At 44.9% G+C, this 19,725-nt stretch overlaps 1 protein-coding gene across 24 annotated transcripts in view; it reads left to right on the forward strand.

Annotated features, from left to right (window-relative positions):
* The window catches only part of CACNA1D (calcium voltage-gated channel subunit alpha1 D), a 477,528-nt gene that overhangs the window by 180,985 nt on the left and 276,818 nt on the right, over window positions 1-19,725 (forward strand). The gene's annotated exons all lie outside the window — the stretch shown is intronic.

Below are 19,725 nucleotides of genomic sequence, written 5' to 3' on the forward strand. Positions count from 1 at the left end.
TATTATTTTACATCTTTGCTAGTGTTTTGACAGTGTAGGGTTCCCCTTCCTCCCCCACCCAGGGGTAGTCACCATAGCCCTCTTGCCACAAAGTACCCATAGACCTCCACCGTGGTCCGGTATGTTCTCCCCCCGCAAAAAAAAAAAAAGCCTGCAATCAGTGGTCAGTTTTCAATGATGTGTGACCCTTTGTTTGGTTTCCATCAGACTGAGGAAGTTACAGAAGAAATGTATAAGTGCCACTACTTGGTATTTATCTTTCTGGCTTATTTCCCTTAGCATAATCCCTTCTAGCCCCATCCATGTTGCTGCAAATGGCATGAGTTTGTTTTTTGATTGCTGAGTAGTAGTTCACTGTGCATATATATCACATCTTCTTGACCTACTCATCTCTTTTGGGGCATTTAGGTTGTTTCCATTATCTTGGCTATTTTAAATGGTGCTTTTATAAACATGGGAGTGCAGGTTTCCTTTTGAATTAGTGCTCTTGTATTTTGGGAGTAGATACCTAGGAATGTAATTGCTGGGTCATATGGTAGATCCATTTTTAGTCTTTTGAGAAACTTCTCATTGCTTTCCATAGGGGCTGGACCCGTCCACATTCCCACCAATAGTGTAAGAGGGTTCCTTTCCCCCCCTCCACACACACCTTTGCCAGCACTTCTTGTTTCTCCATTTTTTTTTTTTTTTAATATGGGCCGTTTTCACTGGAGTGAGGTGGTATCTCATTGTGGTTCTGATTTCTATTTTCCTGAAGTTAAACCATGATGAGCGTTTTCTCATGTGCCTATTGCCATCTGTATCACTTCTTTGGAGAAATGCCTATTTAGCTCCTCTGCCTATTTTTTTGATTGGGTTATTTATTTTCTTACATTTCTTCTGTAACTTCCTTAGTCTGATGTAAGACAGGGCAGGTATTTGCTAAATACGTAATGGATTTCTAGAACTTCAGGGCTAGAAAGATTCTGAATTCTAATTGAACATGCTCATTTTTGATACAGGAAAACCAAGGCCTAAGGAGAAAAACATGCCCAGAGTCTTGGAGCCAGATGATAGCAGAGCTGGGATGCCAGACCTTGCCTGCTGTCTTCTTGCCTCCCCACTTCCAAACCCTGCCTGTGAGTTAAAGTGCAGATGCCAGGATGCCCGTTGGGGTGGAACTCACAGCAGACTAGCCAATGCTTGGTTAATTTCACCCACATCTCTAGGTTTGTGGGGATTGCTCTGTCTGAGCACAGCACCTGTGTATCTTGAGGCATCTCTCCCAGTGGAGCTTTGGGATTGTTTTCACATTATGCCCATTTCTCTATCAGTCAACATCTGGGGGTTCCATCCCGGTTATCATTACTCGGCACACTTGACATAGCACATTCTTGGTGGATTATATTACCCTGTATTTCACTTCAATACCCTAACATTTCTCTTCCCTTGCCTTGCCTTTCATGCATTGTGGAAGGGTCCTTGTTTCTCTGAGTGGTTCTTCCCCTTGTCTCACAAAATTGTGAGTCTGTCCTTTGCCCTTCCTATGGCTGTCTTACCCAGAGTTTTCTTATTCACTCGCAAACCTTTTATGCTTAAGGTCCCCAGTGGTTCTGTACTATGGAAAAGGCAGCAGCTGTGAATCCCCTGAGTTTAAGGATCTGAGCCTGAAGACAGAGGTGACATGTACATAGGAAAATTAAAGTTCAGTTCATAAAGTAGTTATCCAAGAGAAGGCAGAGAAACTTTTACTGGGGCAACTTTGATCCAATTTGAAAACCTTCACTCTTCATAGGCTTGTTACTGGTCTCCTTTCACTGTGTGCCCCTGATAAACTGGATGGTGTCCTCCCTCAGCCTCACCACCCCAGCCACAACTTGGCTTTGGATGTGGGTTATTTATGATGTTTGTTCAGCAAATAAGAGGGCTTGGAGAAGGGTGTCCATCCACATGTCAGCTGACCTCTGATAGAGTGGATGAGCCTTGGTACATCCTGCTGGCAAGTTGGGGGGTCGGGGCTGTCAGCCCAAATGCGGTCTGAACTGTCTTCTCACAAAGGGGCTCTTAAACCCAATAGTCCTGGGGTACAGGGCTGGGCCCATGTGTGCCTTTCTACTTACTATGGAGTGAGAGGAGTGCTTCATACCTCATCTTGCCCATCTTTGAGTTGAGAGTGGCTGTGCCAGCAGTTGCCCATGCTCATGGTGTGAGGACACCTGTGGCTGCAGAACCCCCTGTTGGGACTCACTCCAGGGCCTCCTGCTTGGTGAGTCTGCATGGTTTCTAATCAAGAGCACTACCAGGTGGACATAAGCTGTCTAGCAGAGGGCAGGGCCCTTAGCAGCTGCCTGGGTGTTCTGGTAGGCAGATGTGCATGTTGTGGCCCAGTTGGGAGCTGCAAGGTGCTGGATCAGCAGGGTCGTGTTTTTCTCATTCAACTTAGACTGTTTCATAGTGGAGAGAGATCAAGGGAGAAGAGGGAGCCCCTTCATAGTTCTTCAGTCTTTTTTTTTTCCTATTTAGAAAAGGGCAAGGAGAACAATTGGTTTCCACTGTTAAGGGCTTAGACCTCGCTTATATTAAGATGGCAGTGGTGGCATGTAGTGTTTTGGGATGACAAGCTAGCACAGGCAAATCCTAATCCAGGTGGGATCTGGATCTGCCTGTTTTCACTCCCATATACCGTACTCTTCTCTGTCTTGTTTTCATTTGCTCAACAGATCATGTTCCAGGAGAGAGCAGTGGACAGAAACCCATAGATCCTACCTTTAGGGAGTTTTCTGACCATAAGGCACTAGACATGAGTAACCACAGGCAAAGTAGCACCTCAGTGTCATAAGATGTATTGTGGCATTTGCTGGTGGGTGGTTGGGTGGATGCTCCTGCTTCTTCGGAGATGCTCCCATTTTGGGACATTTGTTAAACAAAATCTCCAGAATCTTTACCACTTGTTTTTATCTTTAACATCACGCTGCATGTATAGCCCCTTTGTTCATCTGCCTGTGTGTCTGTCCATTATTCCATCCGTCCGTCCTCTCTTCACTACCCAGCATTCAGAGGTCCTCAGAGAGGGATGAAGAAGGAAGACTCGGTCCAAGCAATCAGGGAGCTTACTTTTGATTGCTTTCTCATTGTTCAAATTATGTTGGGGGTTTTGTTTCCCAGTTTGACTGTAATCTCTCGAAGGTCAAAAGTGATCTTTTATTGGATATTCTTGGAAGATTGAAAGATTTATTGGTCAGTGTATTGCTGTAACTGCAGTCCCAGTGTATTTGCTTAATGAAAAGCTTACAGAATGTTTACAAAGCATGCCTGCCTTCCTGCTAGCCACGTTGCATAGACGTCTCCATGAGAAGCTCTTAGTACTGGTTTGTAAATCCAGAGTGGTGGGAGGGACTTGGGGAAAAATAAAATGTCTCAATAGGTAAAAATCCCCAAAGTATATCTATGCTTAAAGCTTTCCTGAAGAATGAACAGCTCAATTCAGCCTTTAATTTATGCTTCCACTTTTTCTGGTTTTTTAAAGAAAGGGATGTGTCAATTTCAGCTGTCTAATTCATTTTTAATATGGGTCAGAGCTGCCATCTTCACACGCCTTTGTCTAATCACACCTAGACTTCTACAGAAATGCTTACTTAATAAATTAAGTTTAATTAATGGAAATAGAAAGATGACACCCGGGGCTGCTGGCTCTGGTGAGCAGGGCTTCCTGCCTGCCCAGAGAGACCTTTGGGGCGGCCTCTCTCCCAGGCCTGTCTGGGAAAGGCTGAGGCTGATCTGCACAGGGGGTGTGTGTGTGGTGGGGGGGGGGGCAGGATTCCAGAGTCAGGCTGGCACAGTGTGCAGCATAGATTTGCTGCTTAGCAGATGTGGCCGGCCCACTTACAGTCCTAATGCCAGAAGAATTGTCATTGTCTTTAAAAAAAAAAAAAAAATTGTCTTGGGGGAAAAAAAAATCAGACTCTGGGTTGAGGCCAGGTTTGAATCTTAAATCAGGTTGACCTATTTTCATCACAGCATTATCAAAGCCTGCTTTGTGATTCTACCTCCCTCACATGCTGTTATTGGTGTCACATGAATTGAACACCTGATTTGAGCAGGAGTGAGAGTGAAGACCTTGTCTGAGGGGAACTCTGTTTCTCACAGTGCCTGGGGCTGAACCTCAGTGAAATGGCTCCCCAGAGCCAGCCTGCTGGAGCTTGCTCCCTGCCTGGAGGAGGGCATCCTGGGCTGGGTAACAGTTACTTGGTGCAGGCAGCGGGGGTTCTCCCTTTTGCAAAGTGCTTTTACTCCTTCCTATTTGACCTTCACAGCTGCCTGGGGAGGGAGGCTGGGCAGGTCATGCCATCCTTGCTCTACCGATGAGGAAGCTGAAGCTCACATGGGCAGGTGGTGAGCAGCCAGATAGGAGCATGCGCCCCGGGCCACCATGGGAACCTGTCAGACACAGACCCCGAGTCCCTGCCTCACTGGGCTTGTACTTCTTTCCAGATCCTTTGTTCTCTTCCTCCTTTGGTTTAAGTAGTTCCAGTTGTGGTTCAGGAACAGTGTAGCCCCAAACACTGTGTGGGAGCTGTATGTGATAGGCTGGCAAGCACACTCCCCTGGAAAACCTTGGAAGGTACTTCTGAGCCTCCCTGCCAGGTAGCCAGGGCTTTGCTCAGATGAGGGAAAGTGCTTCAGTTCTTTCTAGACTGGGGGTAATTCCACAGCAAAGGGGTGTGTTAGCCGAAGGGACTCAGGCAGAGGAAAGGATTTTCCTACCTATTTTTCCTTGCCTCCTATCTTTATTTTTCCCTTGGAAGGCAGACAGCTCTAGGTCCCAAGGGGCTATGTTCATGGGTGTTTTTTAGTAGCCTCCTTGTCTGATACCTTAGTTTTGCTTGATTCTCTGAGTCAACAGTTTCTCTCCTGACACCCTGCAGTGTCTCAACTGATAAGACCAGGTGTCATAAAAAAATACTGAAGCACAATTAATCCACTTTAGTTTAAGTCATTGCAGTCCACAAAAATGATGTATAAGGACTAGAGACTTAGTATTATAAAACCAACAGTGATGATCATCTTTTACATATTAATAGAAAGTTTCAAGATTTTAGACTGTTTAACATCTGTTTTCTTCTCATCAGAAACTCTGGATTAGATAAATTGATTAAATATTTACGTCTTATTACAACTGAGGAAATTAAGACTTAGAACCAAGTAACTGCCCAAGTTACTTGTCAGCTGGTGTACATATGATGCCTCTATCCATTAACTCAAAGCAAGAGAGGCATTGTTTTTGACTTCATAAAGCTTTCCATTGAGAAGGAAGACATTCAGTGTAAGGACAAATAAAAGACAAATAAAAGGGGCCTATAACAAGGCTCCTAAACAGGTCTGAGGACTTGGGGTGGGCTTCCTGAGCAATGTTGAATGAAGGGGACATGGGTGCCAAGTTGGTGTGACTAGTGAAAAGGGGCATGAGGATGGTTCAGGCTGTGGCATGTTCAAGGAACCATATGGAGTGTCACATGAGGGAACAAGGGGTTGAGGGCCACACGTCACATCATGGAGTGCCTTTTAAGCCAGAGCTGGAGCTTTGATTTGGTCCTAAGGGCCATGAGAAGCCCCTGAAGGGTTTCAGGCAGAGGAGTGACATGTTTTTTAGAAAGACAACTTTGACCACTGATAGAAGTATACTGGGGAAAGGGCAAGAATAAACTGGGGAGCTGGGTCATGCAACTGTTGGAGTTATTCAGGCAAAAATGCTGGTGGACTCTACAGTGGTGATAGCAGAGGGTAGACAGAGGTGGAAAGGTTGAGGAATTAGAGAGTAGAGAGTAAGAGTTTGGGATTGTCTCATTGTGCTAAAAGAGAAGTAAAGCCCGACTCCGAGGATTTGGCTTGGATGAGTGATAGTGCGTTGATATGAGTTAAGGCTCTCTGGGGAAAGGCTCCATTTTAGGGAAGAGGGCAGGCTCATGGGTTGTTTGAGATATGCTGAGTTCGAGATGCTTGTAAAATATCCAAGCAGAAACATCAGGTGGGAACTTGGGCAAGTGGGTCTGGAATGCTGAAGAGACAGCTGGACTGGTGGGGCAAATTTTGGATTCATTGATACAGAGTGAGTAGTTGAAATGGTGGGCATGGATTACACCACCAAGTTTTTTTTTTTTTTAAAGATTTATTTATTTGTACAAGAACCGGGGTACAGGCCAGATTCGCGGGAGGGTGAGAGGATTCACCAGAGACAGAGTGGGGACAGAACAGGCAGACTGTCGAAATACACTGCTGAGGTGAGCTGCGGGTGAGTCGAGAGGTCTGCTTCGCTATGTGGGATTCTAGCCGGCCGGCTGGAATCAAACCCGCGCTGCGGAGGCTGCGAACAGCTTCTCAGTGAGGCACTCAACCGCCTGCGCCACCAGGGGAGGCCCACGAAGTTCTTTTTCTTTTGTCACATTTCTTGAGAGATTGTTTTACTCAAGTCTCGATTTGGAACTGGGGTTTGTTTGGAGTCGGTTTAAGAAAATCTGCTCCTTAAGTCCCAGAAAAGACTCCGTCATGTAAAGAGAAGAAGCAGTGCTTGAGCTGAACCAACAAATGAGCTTGGTGTCAGATCCAAGTGTTGCTCATTTAATAACTCACGGTAGTTGAAGGAAAACTGTGGAGTGACACTTTTTAATGGGTGTGTGTGTTCTATCAAGTTGTTGGACCCAAGTTTACTTAACTAGATCTTTTTTTTTTTTTTTTGCTGTTCAGTTTTTCACTTTTTTTTTTTTAGTTTTATTTTTATATTTCCCGTACAATTGCAACCCCCTTATTTTGACCCCAATCCCTCCTTTTCCCGCCCCTCCCCCATAGTGTGTCTCTGGTTCATAGTTGTTTGTTGATTTTGATTTTTTCTTTCTTATAGCTATTCTTTTTCCTGGTCCCTTATTTAGGTTTTCTAGATTCCTGCTGTGAGTAAGACCATCCAGTATTTTTCTTTTTCTTTCTGGCTTATTTCGCTGAGCATGATCCCTTCCAGCTCCATCCATGTTGCTGCAAATTGCATGAGTTTATCTTTTTTGATTGCTGAGTAATATTCCATTGTGTATATGTACCACATCTTCTTGATCCTGTCAAGTATTTTTGGGCATTTGGGTTGTTTCCATAGCTTAGCTATTGTAAACAGTGCTGCTATAAACATAGGGGTGCAGGTGCTCTTTGGAATTAATGTTTCTGTGTCCTTTGGGTAAATACCTAGGAGTGGAATTGCTGGATCATATGGAAGCTCTATTTTTAGTAGGTTGAGGAATCTCCACACAGCTTTCCATAGTGGTTGAACCAGTTTGCACTCCCATCAGCAATGCAGGAGCTTAACTAGATCTTGTGTGCTATACTGCACAATTAAAATGAACTCTGAAATGCATTCTTAGTGTCTTCAAAATTTGGATTGATCTTTAGATAACTACCCAGAGATTGCCTTCTTTGGTTATAGACAACGCACATTTTTATGACTATTATTGAGGCAACTGTAAATATTATGTAAATAACTCTGAACTTGAGGGGGCAAGAGCTCCATGGTTTCTCCCCATGGAAGCTCATGAAGGTTGCTTTCCCCCCATTTCAAGGAACCCTCTCTATGAGGCTCCCTGAAGACTGGGGGAGCGAGCACTCATTCACTGACTCATTCATCAGTGTTGGCTGAGCACCTCTGCTGCCTTTTTCTTGCTTGCCATGGGGAATAGAAACGTGACTCAGACCCTGCTCTGCTTATAGTCTGGGGCTGGTAGCCTAATAGGTGGGTAGATATTATGCACTTAATTGCAACCCAGGATGAGCTGTGCTTTGTTGGAGTTCTGTGTGGGGTAGAGGGAGTTTAGAGCTGCTCCTTCTGCTTGGGAGTCGAGAAGGACTTCATAGAGGTGGTGACAATAAATTGAGTTAGTGGAGGCGACTGACAGCTCTGTGCCCCTTGTCCAGTGTCCCACTGCTGCTTTGGCAAAGTCAGAGAACTCTGGCCAGCGAGGATGCTGAGATCAGCCAGCTGCGCCTCATTGTGCCCTGAGCTGACAAAGGCCCATATGGGGACTGGAACCACAGGCCAATGCTTTTCTACCTTTTCAGGATGAACTTTTTTTTTTTTTTAATATTTATTTATTTATACAAGCACTGGGTATAGTCAGAAGCGCAGGAGGGTGAGAGAATTCATCAGAGCCAGAGCGGGGAGCAGAGCAGGCAGAAGGACCGAAGTACACTGCTGAGGGGAGCAGCGGGCGGCAGGAGAGGTCTGCGTGCCATGTGGGACTCTCGCCAGTGGCTGGGGATCGAAGTGGCACTGTAGAGGCTGCGGGCAGCTTCGCAACCCAGTGCTCAACCACTGTGCCACCGGGGAGGCCCTCAGGATGAACTTTTAACCAGACTTTAAAAATACTTACTACTTCGAGAAATCCTTCTAAAAATTGAAAACTTTATGATTTACTAAATTGTTGTGTGTATACGTATGCATGGTGTGTGTGTGTGTAAACTGAGATGTACATGTGTGTATATTTATAGCAGATTCTGATCTCCTTTGTGGGAAAGGGAGAAAGATCTCCTCAAGTAGAAGATGGGAGAAAGGTCTCGATTAGTATTTTGTGGCGCATGTATCGCTGGCAGAGCTCTGGCTTCTCGTCACTCCCCGCACGTTTCCATTCTGCGCGGTGCGGCCACTTTAATTACTCAGCTTCCGAATGGTGACAGATGTGTGACTCTTTAATCCTTCAAATCTGTAGGGTTTTCCCTCACACAGAAATCAGTGTCTTTTTTCAATTTAATGAAACCTTTAATGAATATTTTATCAAATGAACTGCATGTCTTGTATTTCATTATTAATGTTGTTTATGAGGCCCTGTCCTCATTAGCATAATTTATAAAGTAAGCGGTGACTAGAGGAGGAGTGATATTTTAGAAACAAGGATGGGCGTCAGGGAGAGGACATCTGCACATCTTTCTAAGCTTGTGCAAAACGGGCCCTTAAAGATGCTGTGGGAGCTGCCAAGCTGCTGAAGTGTGCGTCTCACCTGGGGTGACAGATTGCCAGCACACTCAGAGAATAAAGTTGTCCAGAGTGGGTGACTGTTCTGCAGCATCTTGGATGGAACACAGCTGTGAGGTAGCACAGTCAGAGTGAGGCTGTGGAGGCACGAGGATGAGTGTAGGGCCTAGCTGGGTTACTTTAGCCCAGTCCCCTTCCCTCCATGCAGGGTCATTTTGATCTCCCTGCATCGTCCCCCTGGCTCACTGACCTGGCAACTAGCTTATAATCACGCTCTCTTTCCTGTTCGGGCTAAATTGTATGGGTGCACCATCCAGCACTCTGGTCTCAGTTCAAGGACTTTGTTCTGCTTTCCTTAGTCACCTACACTCCCTCTCAAGTCTTGGGCCTTCTCTTCTCTCCCTGACTGTCTGCCCACTGTGCCCTAGTTCATGATGCCTCTCTAGCCTTTTCTGTCCCTTTGACTCAGGCTCCCACCGTAGACACTCCTTGCAGACTTGTTTCAAAGGTGGCAGAGAGGTACATGCTGGACACTGGAAGCAACAGGGCCAAGCCAGGGTGCTCGGGTCCTCAGAAGGCACTTGTGCATTTGCTGGTGATGAGAATGCTGTTGATTGTACCTCTGTTCAAAAGGGTATGTTCCCCTCCTTCTGAGGATTATAAAACTATCAGGAACATCGTGTTGGTATTGATCTCATGAACAAGTGATGAGAAAGGGAGGTGGCCATTCTTCCCCCTTGAAGTATGAGGGTGGTGCTCCAAGGTGCGCAAGTTGCTGGAATTTTTCCCTTTTAAGCCCCCTCTCCCCTCCCACCAGCAGGTGGGCAGACGGCACTGCCTTGTCTCTGGCCCAGAAGTAGCCTTGTGTCCTGCCTGCACACCTGGGTCATCTGTGGATGCAGCTGTAATCTCAGTCACATTTGGGAGCACTCTCGTCAGTGTGACTCTATATCCCTGAATCATGCACAGTGTTGTAAACTGATGTTACCTTAGTAAAAAATGACACAATTTAAAAAAATTCCTCAGTAAAAAAAGATGATGTTAGAATCCATTCTTCAGGGAGCTGCTGCTTTTCTTAGAAGGTGTAAGAAAAGAAAGATGTGAGCAAAGTAAAATCTTAGAAGAAGAATAGAATAGAAATCATTTCAGCAACAGAATCCCCCCAGGCCTGGCAAAGTCTGTCTGATGAGGCTGGAGGGAAGAGAGAGGAAGAGAGGGAGGGAGAAACAAACAGGGGAGCCACCTCGGACAGAAAGACCCCACTGAAAGGTGTGAAGTCTAGTTCCTGTTAGTGATTAAACTTCGGGAACAGTTTAGGACATAATTGTATTAGTTGGAAGCATTAGAAATAACCTTACTGGTGTTAAAAGGTGGCTCCTCAAGCTGAACTTGAGGATGGGGACAAAGTCACTCAGATGATCTCTGCTTCCCAAGACTCCTGTCAAGAGGAGAAGTTAGAGCCCAGGTGCCTCAGGCTGTGATTTTCCCACTAGTTAATTCAACCACTTGAAGAGTGTTGGTGGGACACTTAGTGGCAGGGTCTGCTCTTGTTTCTGGAGATATTTGGTGAGCAGGCTTCACATGGAGCTCACATCCTACTGGGGAAAACAGGCAATACAGGAAAACAGAGGGTGTCTTCCAGAGATCCCCCACCTGATGAAGGAAATAAAATGAGGTGATATGATGGTACTGCAAGGGTGGCCAGGGAGCTTCAGGAAGATTCAAAAACTGAGGCAGGAAAAAGTGGGTCACCACCCTGATTGGGGATCGAACTTGTGCTGCAGTGGCTGAGGATAGTTTCATAGTGCTGTGTCTTAACCCCTTGCGCCACCAGGGAGGCCCCACTTTAACTTTGAGGCAAAAAACTATCTTCTTGAGGGCTGAGAATTGGACCATGTGATATTCCCCCTCCCCACCTCCCCAGGTTTCTTTCAGTTCTAAGGAGAAAATAAAACTAAAAGTGCTTTAAAAGGTTTAAAAGGAGTGGGAGGAAATGTTCAGTTATTGAATATTTATGTTTTCCATCATTAGGTCATTTCTGATAACTGTCTGAGAAACACTTTAGAATTCTTTCCTTTTATTCATCCAAATGCTGGAGGGCTGCTTTGGGCTAAGCATTGTTCTGGGTGTTGGGGACACAGCAATGAACAAGTTGGACAAAAATCTCCCCTTAGAGAGTTGTATTCTTACAGGCGGCAGATGATAAACTGTGAACATAATGGCTAGGTAAAATATAAATGGTGCTGGTGCTTGATCATTGGTGTGGGGAAAAAAAGAGCTGGCTGGGGGGAACAGTTACACCTATCTTGGCAATGAGAGAAGGGTGCCCAAGAGGCTGAGTACTAGCTCTGGAGGTGGTAGAACCCGCCCAGCCCATACCTGCCAGCATCCAGGTACCTGCCTGAGCCTTCTCTCAGGCTGGTAGGAGGCTCCTTTCCACTTGGCTGGTGTAGATTCCCCCACTTCTCTGAGGGAGAGGATTCCCCCACTTTGCTGAAAAGGCTGCAGTCACTGTGGGTTTCATGTTGATGAATCCTTTGTTTCCCCATTACAAGATGCCAGCCAGCGAGGGCCAGTTTTGACACTGGTGATGCCCCAGGGAGTGTGGGCTGCCCAGCCGGCATGCACAGAACACACCCTGGCCTTGGTTTCTGTTCCCTCCAACACCTGCTCATGTCTCAGCTGAGGCCAGAAAGCAAGACGCTAACTCTTGGGAAAATGTCATTTAACAACCAACAATTGCTATTTTCTTTAGCACAGCTGCCTTCTGGCAGTGTGGTATTGATCATTTCCTGTCATTTAAGAATACCTTTTTCTAGGAAGCTGGGGGGTCTTGAAAGATAAACACTGAAGTTGCTCCTTAGGTCTCCTGTCTCCATTAGCTTCACATCTCAAATACTGATTTGAAAATGAAAAGATGCTTGGTGATTAGATGAGTGAAAGAAAGATGTCAGGGTATTAAACATTAAGTCATAATTAATAAGTAGTAATTTTTATTAAGTTTTTATAGACTCAAAGCATAGAATTTAGAGATTATTTCAACCCTGTTGAAAGGGTTTTCAGGAAAAGCGTCATCCTGTTGTACTGAGTTTTAAGACTGATTTTCCCTTTTATTCTTTCTGCTGTTTCTTCACAAAGCCAGAGAAAGGTTTACTTCAGAATTGTGGCATCACCTCTGGGGTTCCCTGCCATAAGAGGAGCTGATCTGTTGGTTGCTCAGTGAAGACTGAGCTGTGGCCAGTGGGGGAGGTGCCAGCCCCTCTGGTCCCCCGGGCTGGGTCTTGGCTTAGCCTGTGGTTGACATTCATGTCATCTTGGGAAACCTTCCTGGTCCCCAGACAGCAGAGAAACTTGATGTCATTTGAAAATGCTCCTGAGAACACTAGCAGATTAGCCAATTAGGGGAGTAAATAAGTTTTAGGTGGTCAAATAAGGCAATGTTACTGGTGTTCCTTTGTTGTTTTTTTTAAATACCACAGGTATATCCCTGGTAAAACACTGTATCTAAATTGTTTGAAGTGGTTTTCCAATGGCAGGTATTTCTTTTTTATGTGTTAGGTTCTCCTGAAGGGACAGCTCTGTCTGCATTTCCTTTTTCATACTTGCTTATAATAAGTATGTTAAAACATGTTCATGCCAGAACATGTGGGAGTTACCAAAACACAACAAAGAAGTATCTTTTTATTAGAAATGGTATTATTTAAAATGCACTTTTGAAATGGAACAACATATTGAGAATGTCTCCTGGCACATTGTGTGAGCTTTCTACCCTTATTGCTGGCGGCCTAAGACTTCATGAAAATAGTGGTTCAGTAGATTGCATCTAACCTGTATTCTGTTATTGGGAACTTAGGGGCTCATTTCACACTAAAAACCATGTTGCAACTGGTCCAACCACTATGGAGAGCTTGTGTGGAGATTTCTTGACCTACTAAACATAGAACTTCCATATGATCCAGCAATTCCACTCCTAGGTATTTACCCAAAGGACACAGAAACATCAATTCCAAAGAACACCTGCACCCCTATGTTTATAGCAGCACTGTTTACAATAGCTAAGCTTTGGAAACAACCCAAATGCTCAAAAATAGATGACTGGATCAAGAAGATGTGGTACATATACACCATGGAATATTACTCAGCATTCAAAAAAGATAAACACATACAATTTGCAGCAACATGAATGGAGCTGGAAGGGATCATGCTCAGCGAAATAAGCCAGGAAAAAAAAAAAAAAGAAAAATACCGGATGGTCTTACTCATAGCAGGAATCTAGAAAACTTAAATAAGGGACCAGGAAAAAGAATAACTATAAGAAAGAAAAAATCAAAATCAACAAACAACTATGAACCAGAGACACTCTGTGGGTGTGGGGGGTGGGGAAAGGAGGGATTGGGGTCAAAATAAGGGGGTTGTAATTGTATGGGGAATATAAAAATAAAATTTAAATAAAAAATAAAAACCATGTTGCAGTGTTTGCGGTGCATCATCATGCGCATTCGATTTCCTTAAAATACATTCTTAGACCAGAAATTATGGCCACAATGTGTATGAAAATTCTGTGGTCTTTGTTGTGAGTTGCTACGTTTTTGTTTAGTTGTTGATTTTTGAAAGGGGATGAAAACTGAGAAATTTTGATGTTAAAATGGTTGATATCCAAGAGTGGGCTTAGCCTTTCAAGTCAGATACAAGTTACTTCACATTTTTAGGCCTGTGTCCTCATTTAAGGCATAGTAATATCATTAAACTTTAAACTTAAAGGTGAGATTCGTGGAGTCATATAATGCAAGTAAAACTAGGCTGCAAATGAATTCTTGCCAAGGGCATTCTCGTTAGTGTGTTCCTGAGCCTCTTCTTACTCACCCGTGGAGCAAGGACTCCTGAGCCGACAGCTCTGCATCCCTCCAGGCCTGCCAGCAGTGGCTGCAGGCACGAGGAAGTCTCTTCCATCTTGGTGCACCGTGACCAAGGTTGAGATGTCCGTCCTAATTCTGAAAGCCTGCTTTCAGACATTTATACGTTCAGACAAACTAATCAGGCTGAAATTTCTCATGCTTATTTGCAGCTAGATGAAGAAATCTATTTAGTAGCTTTGGAGTTACCCAGGCGTGGAAGCAATTGGTTTCTCGGTCTTGAGAAATTCTGCTGATACTAATGTACTGACAGGCAGCAGCGCCAGCCTGGTGAAATCAGAAACATGGGGGCCTGGGTGAACCCTAGTCCCGGCCTGTGTGCTTGGCACTACTGGTGATCCATCTGGACTCAGAGTTATCCAGTTGACAAGCATGTTCCATAAAGTTTCTCCTTATCTCATCCCTGAGAGGCACTGGGCTTCACAATGAGAAAGCAGAGCTTTTGTTTCCTTTTCCTTTCAGTTTCCTTGTTGGTCTTTGGGGTGAGACATTGGATGTTTCTCTTTTTCCTGAGAGACTTAGCAATGTTGCTTTCTGTTAAGAGCCCACTGATCTATGTATTATTTGGGCTTCACTGAGAGCTGTAGGGCATGAGAGCTTGAGCTGAGTTTTGGGACTGCGGAATCCGGAGTGTGTAATAGCTCCTTTAATCAATCTTCACAACCCATGAGATAGAAACAGACTGAGGCACCAAGAGTGATGTGCCCCAAAACAGCCAGCTAGTAAATGGAAGAACAGGGATTTGGATCCTTGCAGAGTGTGGTTCCATGGGATTCACCATTTAACAGTCAAGCAGTTATTTCACAGGAACATGCACAGTCATGTGGTTTCTTTAAGAAATTTTCATATAACAGTAGAAACAGCAAAATAAATATAGTTTCACTAAAATACCTCATTTACTTGATCTATAGGTCTAAATCCCCAAATCTCTGACGCATTTTGTTCTGAATGATCAAAATAAATGGCCCTTACATACAGCAAGCCCTTTATGCCTAGCCCCTGCCACAGCCCCCCAACTCTTTTAGTCTGTTGAGTCTTTCCTTTATTGGCAGTGCTAGCGGCGGGAGTGTGTCTGTTAACACCGCCATGCATGGCGTGAGAGTCACTGTGCTGTGTGTGCTCCCGTGTGGCATAGCATTTTCCTGTCCCCTGTTCAAGTCATGCCCTCCTGTCATGAATATGAAACCGAGCCCCACGTCCAAGATTCCCATACTGCTTTCCAGGGCTGCATGCATGCTCACTGCCCCACCCTATCTCCGGAGAATCATTGATGTGCGAAGAGGGTTGTGCCACTTCTCCGTGTATCCCATCAGCACAGTCTTCTCAAGCTTTGCCTCCTGCCCTTTGTTAAGCTTTTTAATTTTAAATCAAGATGTTACATTCTAATATACGATAGGCTCCTTTCATCTACATCCACCTCTGTGAGTCAATCCAGTTTACCTAGATATGTTCCTTCCTAAAGTGTGCCCCCTAGTTAAGTACTGGCTTAGTAGCAAGGGAGGAGGCAGGAGACTGGTTAAAAATAAACTCCTGAATTATAAAAATTTTGGGATTCTAGAAATCTGAGAAATCTAAATAGCTCAAATGATTTGAGGAGGGCAAAAAAGCCTTGCAAACCTGTTATCCCTCAGAATACCTGTTGTAGCCAATTACTGGCTTCCTGACTCCTGCAGGAGTATGTTGGTAGTGATGATGATGGTGATAGCAGTAGCAACCAACTTAGTGTCTTCTCAGTGTTGTGGAGGGCACTTTCCACATTCATTTAATCCTTCAATGACCCCTGCTAAAAGTATTCCACCCCCATTTTAGATATGAGGGGACCGGCTCATGGAAGTAATCTTTTTTAGTCTCCTACAGCTTAGTAGTGGAAGCGCTGGATTTTAACCTGTATCTCCTGAGAACAAAGACCTGTCCTTCTAACCCTGACTTCCTACCCCGCACGTCTGAAAGCTCATATATGTGATGTATGCTACCACCCCTTACTCCATCTGACTCACGAAGGTTTCACACACTTGAATTGTACTGTCTCGTCCCTGTTGTGGCAGACCCTTTCTGGAATGAGAATTGGGTGTCAGCGTACATGTCTCATTCACTAGATGGGAAGCTGTTTTGTGGTCAGAGCTGATGACTTTGGTGTTTGTGGAAGCAGAAGTTCCCCAACCTAGAAGTTATATTTAGGTGGATGATGCTTCAACCCTCGTGCAGGAACCCAGGCTTAGTTCTGGGTCTTACTGTCATGAAGTGGGTCTATGACTTTAGGCAGCTCCCCTCTCCTCCATCAGTTAGTGATCATGATGCCCTCTGCTTCTCTTTCCTCATTTTTCTCCATTGCTAAACCATGTAGCCCCTAAGGTTGATCAGAGCTGGCATGGGAGATAGATTCTGTTTTATTTCTTAATGGGCTGGTCTCCACCATCCCTTCCATTTCTAGTGTTCTCAGCTGAATATGTTGCTGGTGCAGCTTTTTCAAGCCCTTTGTTGCTGCCTAACCCAGCTGCCCTTCCTGGAGGGTGAGGTGTGCAGCTGAGTGGCCCTATGCTATCACATGCTGTGTGCCCTGCAGGAAGACTCCAGAGCCATGAAGGCAGCATTGACCTACACGTAATGAAACGGCTCTGGATTCTGGTTTTGCATCTAGAGTTTTCTGGGAAGCCTGAGCTGACACGTGGCAAGGATGCACTTCCCCTTGAGAAATTATCCCCTGTATTTTGGTGAACCCTTTAAAGTGAGAATCATGCTCATGCTGGCTCTGAAAGACAGTGGAGCAGAAAGGGTGAAAACATGGGCTTGAAAGGCTTAGGTTGAAAGACTGCTGGCCTTTGAATACCAGCTCAGATGTTCACCGCAACACCTTGGGGGCGGGTTCCTTAACCTCTCTGTGCCTTAGTTTCCTCATCTTGTCAGGCCGGCGATAAGAGTAAACCTATTTTCCCAGGGGGTGGTTGTGAGGATTAAGTGACTGAGACATAGTATATGATGGATGCTACCATATCGTTACATCATTTGATTCTCTGAATCAAAAAAGAATGACATTTTGCAATATATAAAGCATTCAAATACTCCTAGAGACAAAGGTAAAGGAATGGAATGGTCCATCCTAAGCTATGGCTAATAATCCCAATGCATGCAGCAGCAATAAAATTGGCAAGTCAGAGATGATAGAGAGCCTATGGTTACAAGGGGGCTCCCTGGAGCAGTGATGCCCTAATTTGTGTATAAAAATCCCTGGGAAACTTCAGAATGCATAGTCTTTGGTCCCTTTCCAGACCAGTGGAATAAATTTTGCAGGGCAGGGGAACTCCGCTGTCTTTGTTGTGGTTGTCTGTCATTGTTACTTCACAAAAAGCTTTCCAGGTAATTTTGGTGCAACTGAACTATTGTTTGCACACCTCTAACTTGTGTGGCCTAACAAAATTATTTGATTATGTTTAAAGGGTACAGGAGGATTTAGTAGAGGATCCATTAGTAAGTATCTATATTTAAATAAGTTTTCATCAGGTAATGTGGGAGAGGCTTCACAGACAGTTTGGTCTGAAAGAAATTCTAGACCTCTAAAGATACCTGAAGCCTGGGGCTGAGTCTGGCTCTATTTCTTATTGAGGTCAGTTTGGACTGGCTGATTGGTTCCCTTGCCCTGGGGTAGAGGGATAGAGACTCTTAACTGGGTGAGGAGTGGAAGAGCGTGTAATTGAAAAGTGGTTGGGAAGAGGGCAGTTTTGGATCCTGGTTTGGAGCAGGCTCACTGGATTCCCTCACCTGGACGTGTGGATGAAATGACTGGCTGGAGGATTTTGCAGAAATGAAAGCTGCAGGGGGAGGGAACAACACAAAAGGTACAGTGGGCAGGCATTCGGGTGACTGGCTGACAGATGGGGAGTAGAGCTCGGTGTGGAGTCATTCTGAGTCCATTGGTCTGGGAGCAAGAAACAGTTTGGGGGCCATAAGCTAAATAAAAAGAGGCAGTTGGCAACCTGTTGAGAAGGATTACACATGGCTTTTTTTTTTAAGTTCTTTTTATTTATTTTTAAATTTAAATTTTATTTTTATATTCCCCATACAATTGCAACCCCCTTATTTTGACCCCAATCCCTTCTTCCCCCGCCCCCCACCCCCCATAGAGTGTCTCTGGTTCATAGTTGTTCGTTGATTCTGATTTTTACTTTCTTATCGTTATTCTTTTTCCTGGTCTCTTATTTAAGTTTTCTAGATTCCTGCTATGAGTGAGACCATCCAGTATTTTTCTTTTTCTTTCTGACTTATTTTGCTGAGCATGATCCCTTCCAGCGCCATCCATTACACATGGCTTTTTTGAAGAGGCATTGAACACTCCCTCATCTGCCTACTCTGCTGTCCCTGTTGCTAAAATGTCTTTAAAAGTCTCTTAATAAAGAGATCACAAAACTTAGATATCAGGGTGGGACAGGATCACCCTTGGTCCAGTATCTAGTTGCCCTGGCTGTGTAATGAGGATTAAATATCTAACTCGGCGCAGCTGCCATAGAATTGAATGAATGGTGGATATGGACGGTGACTTGGTGAGCTGTGAAGTGCCTGTGACCTGGACACAGCACACATGGGAGAATTGCCTGTGACCTGGACACAGCATGGCCCCTAGTGTTGGCAGGAGAATGCAGGCTCTACTCATCAATGAACAGAGAGTTGCACACTATCAGGGGCAAGGGCCCCAGATTTAAAAGTGTAAAAGCATTGACCATCACCTCCATTTCATGGTCGGAAATACAAGAGCGAGACTTCCATGGTGGGGCAAAGCACAGTGCTAACTTCTGATGGGTACAGGTGCAAGGGCATGTGTGTAACGATTTCTCACTGTGGGCTGTTGCAGCTAGGGGCTGCTCATTATGCCTGCTTCCCAGAGCTCTGCTTTTACTCTGCTCCTTTCTCTCCTGGGCTATTATTACACATAGGCAAAAATGACTTCATGAAAGAGGTAACACTGAAACTACCTGATTACAAAAATACCCGCAAACAATGGATTATTCAGATTTTGATAGTTTGCTGTTAGAAATAAATGGCTTCTGATACAGCTGCTGTCAGGTAAGAACCTTGACTCCTGTTGAGGAGGTCCTTCCTGACAACAGTGTTGTCCATGTACTTGCGACCCCCATGGAGGGCTCCTGTGTGTCTGCACCATGGACGTTCTTGAGGGAGACAGTTGGTGTCTCCTTGAAGTGTCTCCTTCTGGCTCCTGGAAGTAGTTTATCCTTTCCTGGAGCACAGTACATGATCATGTCCTTAAAATGATTGATAAACTCCTAGGTCCTATAGGAGTTGTTCAGAGAAGAGAAAGGAATCAATTGAAGTTGTCTAGTTGATCACACTGAAGAACAGCTAGCTAGCTGGCTATGGGATAATAGGAATAAGAATAATACTTTCTATGCAGGCCACTTTATAGTTTTCTGTAGGGATCATGATCTCTGATGGCTCCAGTAGCCAGGCAGGTAACAAAAACCAGAAAGCAGTTACAACATGGCCATCTGAAGTTTAGAACATGCTACTGATTTTCAAAGAATGTTTGCAAATATCATTCCGTTCAGTGTTCACAGGATGCTTGTGAGGCATGACTGTTCTCTTCCAGGGAGAAGCAAGTATCATGCACAGTCAGACAAAGGTGCAGCTAGCACGTGGCTTGAGTCCCTAGAGCTGATTTCCAGAGCTCTGTGCCGTTTCCCCTCGTGGCCTGGGCCCTCGGGAATGGGTCATTTGGGAAGCTGGTATTGTGCTCTCTGTAGTCCCCGCCCTCTGCACCTGGCTGCCCCAACCATCCTCTGTGCACAACTCTGGGGAGATGGTCCTTTGGGCTTGTTTGTTTCT

The sequence above is a fragment of the Talpa occidentalis genome, unplaced genomic scaffold, assembly GCF_014898055.3.
Source record: "Talpa occidentalis isolate TD23 unplaced genomic scaffold, MPIMG_talOcc4v2.1 talOcc4.10, whole genome shotgun sequence".
Lineage (NCBI taxonomy): Eukaryota > Metazoa > Chordata > Mammalia > Eulipotyphla > Talpidae > Talpa > Talpa occidentalis.